Genomic DNA, 6,000 nt, shown 5'->3' on the forward strand with positions numbered 1-6,000 from the left:
ATATTATATGAGAAACACAGAAATAAACGTTTTGCATTGTAAAGTTCTATAACTGTTATAAAGATCCTTTGTTGTTGTTGTTTCTTATGGCACTTGCCACAGACAAGTCCGCTGTTACGAAGACAGCGATTTAAACCGGAGGGGGAGCGTCTCTTGATTTTATAGTAGCGCCAACTAGGGCGAAGAGTACGACTTTGCTACTCACGCATCACTCATTCGCTTGCACAACCCCTTTTTACAGGAGGGCACATCTCACAGATAGAAAAACGGAAAAACTACCATGCCCAAACCGGGACTCGAACCCAGGACGCCCAGATCACGGGGAAGACGCGCTACCCCTATGTCAGGACGCCGGCGTTATAAAGATCCTTTATCAAAATTCAAGTTCCTTCCTTGTCAAAACATTTTATTTATAAAACTATCTGCCTTTGGCTGGAATTATTAATTGCTTCAAATATCTTCAAATATCAACCTCAAAAGATTTCTTCTCGGCAAGGTATTTTTCAATTTTAATATTCACGTGATTCATTATTTCGTTACTCAAACAGCTCTATTCATAGTGATATACAACTTTCCATTCATTTTACCTGAATTTGAAATTATGAAAGGGAATCCAGTAACGTGCTTGCTGAATCGAAGCATGTTCGCAAAGAATATAAAGACAGAAAGAAAGTAGTTTTCATCATTGAAATTTTCGATGTATTGTAGAATTTACTTCAAGATACATGTAACATATCAGAATTGTTCAATAACAATTTCTCCGATTTAATCAAAAAAATCAACGCGCTTCATTAAGAAAGTAAAACGCCAAACTAAAAGAGAAAATACAAAAACTACAAATGCTTTTTTAATTCAAGTTAAACCTCAGTTATAATTCCGGTAGTATTCAAAAATTTTATTAAATTTACATAAAGCTATTCAATATGGAAAAATAAGTCGAGACTGATCATCAACAATGAAAGAAGAAAAGAAAAAAAAAGATGAAGTATTAATAGAAAACAATTTGGGTTTCATCCACAGACATGAAAACGTTGTTCTAAAATATACTAAAAAATATTTTTTTAAATTTATTAAATCCAAACTACAAAAATTTAAAACATCTAAATGGTATCATTGAAAGGACTTTTCCAATTTCAAAAAAAAAAAAAGTTGTAAAAGTCATTTTTGTATAGAAATATTCGAAAGTTATATCTAAAAAAAAAAAAAAAAAAAAAAAAAAAAATCACACCTAATTTTTAGTTAAATAAAATTTTAAACAATCGATCAGAGATGAGCATTCCTGACCTCCAAAGTGTATATATGTTCAAATTTGCAACTCCAGGTCAAACTATCTAGTATGTTTAGAGCATCAATGTATGCACAAACAGACAGACATACTCATATTCTCCTTTATTATTAGTAGAAATAAAAATGCAACTATTATTCCACAAAAGACACTTTTAGAAAGAAGCTAACAGGAATAAAAATATATGCAAGCAATTTTATTTATAACAAGGATATCAAACGAGTGTTAAAATTACCGCATTTCCAAAAGTATATAAATGAAATAATTTTCTTCCAAACTTAAACAAATTACCTTTTGATTTTCAGTGTACTTTAACACGATTTTCGGTTGAATGCGCAAAATTACTAACAGAAGTTTCTTCATCTATCAAAAACCATTCGTTCAATACGTAGAAATCTATCCCTTTATTTAATCAATCCACATAATGCATTCGAGGACATGAAAAAGGCACCATGAAGACATCATCATGACATAACATCATGAAGAAATTAAATTACGTTAGAAGAAATTAAAATTATGAAGAAATAAAATACGTTTTTTTAAATTTCTCTTTCCTAGGGTTATATTACATCAATGCAAAAATACAATTCAAATTTCTTTAAGACATAAATTATTTTATATGAAATTCATACTAAAATTAATGCTCTTTTTGGTACTTAGATTTGATATATTTTCTTCTTTAAAATTGGAATTTCAAAATATCAAAGATCCAATTTTTAATTTATTTTGGAATATAGAGAAGCATATAAAACTTAAATCATTGGTCTTGCATTGAATATTTAATTAAATAAAAGATGTACGCGAAATGCTGAACAGATTGCAAAATGATGTAAACCAAAAATTATGAGGTACAGAAACAAAATGTTTTTTTATTAATACGGTGCTTTAAGACAGTAAATTACTGCAATTCATCTTCTCACATATGAAAAAAAAAAAATCTTTGAAACATTTTTGAAAATCGCGTGATATGATTGCGAAGGGAAATTATCTCATTAAATCATCATCAAGTCATATTTAGCGTCATCTATTGGATTCGGTGAAATAGCAATACATTGAAATAAAACTTTATAACATTTGCTAGTAATAAGTAGCATCGAAGAAACGCCATTACTCGTTTAGATAATTTTGTAATGTGTCCAAGAATTCTCAGGTTGATGATTCTCATTCTTCAAAAATCAGCTGAAAGGACATTTCATAAACCAAAAACATCTGCGCAAATGATTTTTTTTTCAAACTTGCTTCCGTCATGTGGAATAAGCAGTAGTAATCACATATCTGGGCACACTTAGCAATGGTTGCTATTAAACCAAGTTTTTTCACATTAGATTTGAGCATTATCTTAAATTAGAAAGAAAAAGAAAATCTGATAATTACAGTTACTTGTTCTAAATGTGAAATGTGCTCATTGATTGTTTTTTTTTTTGGGGGGGGGGGCAAACGCATATTAATTTAAAACACAAAAGTGAATTATTAAAACAAAGAGCTGAGATGAGCAATGAGAGGAAATGGAGCAAAATGCTATGAGAAGTTTAATATCATTCATAAAATCAAAGTATGAAAGCAGAAGAACAGGCTGCTACCATTCTCAAACTAGTATAATCCTTTCCGAAATATGTTTCTATTGAGAAAGGGTATTCAGGACATTCTACTTGCAGTATGTTGGATATAGAGTAATGTGCCACATCCTGAACAATTCGGGAATTGGAATGAAGTTTTTGCGTAAAACATGAATGGCATAGATGAAATCTTGTCAACCTAATATTCAGCAGGCAATTGTGAGAGTCATCACACGAAATGCAATTTATGTAACAGTGAGTCTCATGTACAGTCACGAAAAAAAGACGAAATAAAAAAGGGAGGGACGTCATTCACTGAAAAAAAAAGAAAAGATTCTGGCATCATTCATCGTACAATCTTGAAAAAGGTGTCTTTCTACAAATTCTATGAATTCGTAAAGATTTTATAATTAAAAGTTTCCTAAGAGGTAACCTATATATTGAAGGTATCCAAAAAGTATGTTTACACTTTCAAAAATTAATTACAAATAAAAAAAATATTCACTTACAGCAAACTCATAAAAAAATATCAAAGGGGTTTTTTTTTTTGCACTGTTTTATTGCATGATTTCAATGTGCGCTATACATTGAGTCTATGCTAAATTTCCAGCCACGTTCTATGAAGCACTGCAGGATCAACACTCTGAATGGTCGCAGTAATTCGATTTTCAGCTCATCAGTGTCACGAATTCCCATATTCTCATTAGAAATTCAAAGGTGTTATGTTTTAGGTGTGGTGTTTATGTTGGGTGTTTTCACCTAAAAACCTTTCTTAGTTCCAAATTCCAGTATGGTGGTGACCCTTCCTGCTGGAAAATATTTTATTGTAAGTCCTCTGCTCGAAGAAATACGAACATTTCAAGCATATCAAAGTAATTGTCAGAGCGGTCTATTACTTTTGGAAAAGAAAAAAGGTCCAACAATTGGAGCGTACAGTAACCGCACTATACGTTTATTTTAGGGCTATCTCTTGTTTTTTCCAGCACGACACGAGTGTTTTCCAATCCCCATAGTCGCGTATTGTGTCGGTTAATAATATACGATACATGAAACGTTGTCTCATCTGAAAATATTACACGTTGTTACAAAAAAAAAAATGGGGGTTGACCAAAATCTTCTGCATTTCTTCTAAAAGGTCGATGTCAATAGGTTTTAAGTCGTGCAACATTTGAAGTTTCCACTTATAAAACCGTCATCTTTTACGCACTTCATCATTCATAGTCGATCTCGGCATCTGGAAGCGCATCGAGCTACGAAAAGCATTCTTCAAAAAGTGTAATTCATCGCAGTTTCTGCTGGGGTGGCCGGATTTTGTTTTTGACAATACGCTAGCTGACGTCATAAATTTTTCATGACGTCATGACTTCGATCGTACATATTCCAAAATTTGCGCTGTACCTATGTTGCAAATAAAATTCGATAAACCAAAACAAAAATTGTGTTCGTTCTTGAGGTGAAGTTATTTTGGAACGTTAATGTTGCAAAATGCTATACAAGGAAACTCATTCAAACAGTTTGTGGTATGAAAAACTGGTTTAAAAAAGTTCAGCTTCATTCTTCATAAAGAAAAAGAAAAAACGACATAATAATGTAATAACAAGTAAATTAGTTTTAATAAATCCTGAATTCAAAATCTATTTTTCTTCAAAAGTTAATTTTGTATAAAATTTGAGTAACTTTTTGTTCTTATTTTAAAAGTATCATTGGCAGATTTAATTTAAATATGCACTAGCATTTTAACAGTGGATATGTTATATAATTAATCATTCAATTTACTATTTCAAAACTCGAAAAGAAACGAAAAATAGTAATTCCAAAATGAGTAAAACAAACATTATGGAGGGTAAATTTATTTACTGACGATGATGTAATACATCAAAAATTTTAAAAAAGGTCTTGATCATGATCAAATAAAAGAAAAATAAGCCATTATATATCATCATTAATATAAACTCAATGAAGAAATAACCAACACTGAAATACAACGCTATATTTCTGAATATTAAAATTCGGGCTAATTATCTTATATTTCTAATTATTCTATCAATAGTTTGACATATTATAAAATTCGAAATGAAATAAAAAAAATTTAAATAAAATATGAAAAATTAAAATGAAGAAAAATATATATAAAAAAAAGATTATATAAAAAACAAGGAGTGAAAAATTATCACTAAAATACCTTTGCAATAAAAACAGAAAAATAATTTCGCAAAAAAATGTAAGTAAATTGAATGCAGGAACTTTTAAATCAATTCAAAATACTGAGTATTTGAAAAAAAACAACAAGAATATGAATAAAAAAGGGAAGGAAAAAACTCTTTTAAACTGAATGAAAAGTTTAAAAAAGCACAACATATAATCCAATCACATAAAGTGAAATAAGTTGGAATAATAAAATATCCATCAAAAATATTTTTATCCTAAATAAAAAATAAAATAATGTAAGTAAAAATAAATTTTGAAGTTGGAAAAGAGCATTTTTTTAAAGATATAACACAAGGAAAATCATACATTTTTAGAAATATAAAAGCGCATACTACAGAAAAGCATGCGGATTAAAAAGAAAAGAAGACAACACATATTTTCCACCGATATACAAAACAATGCCTTGAAATCCAAAACAATGTTCGCGAAACATTGCCAGGACTGATTCTCAATAGTCATCAAATTCGATCATTATCGAAATCTCGAAATTACTCAAGATTCGATGACTATCGAAAATACAACATATACCGAAAATTCGATAAGTATCGGGAATCCGATGTTTATTGAAAATACGATAAGTATCGGCAATTTGATATATATCGAAAATTCGATAAGTACAAGAAATTCGATCAAGACATTCAATCAACTAGTTTTGAAAGGAATTGGAATTTAAGAGTCTTAATGGTCATCTTTTAGGAGGTGTTGTTTCTTTTCCGTTGTCCATTCTTGAGTTCTTTAAGGTGGAGGAGACGACATTTTCCATTCACAAAAGGGGATTTACACATTCATTTCGCATGTGTTATCATTTATGTAAAAAACACCTGTTATGATAAGTGCATAATATATGTCAGATATGTAGAAAGCATTTATGAAGCAGATAATTAAGTTTAAGTAATTTTGTCTTGCATTAAAGAGGCTGATACTAACCTCTCTTATATGTATTATTGTAGG

Source organism: Argiope bruennichi, chromosome 8, assembly GCF_947563725.1.
Source record: "Argiope bruennichi chromosome 8, qqArgBrue1.1, whole genome shotgun sequence".
In the NCBI taxonomy this organism is placed as follows: Eukaryota; Metazoa; Arthropoda; class Arachnida; order Araneae; family Araneidae; genus Argiope; species Argiope bruennichi.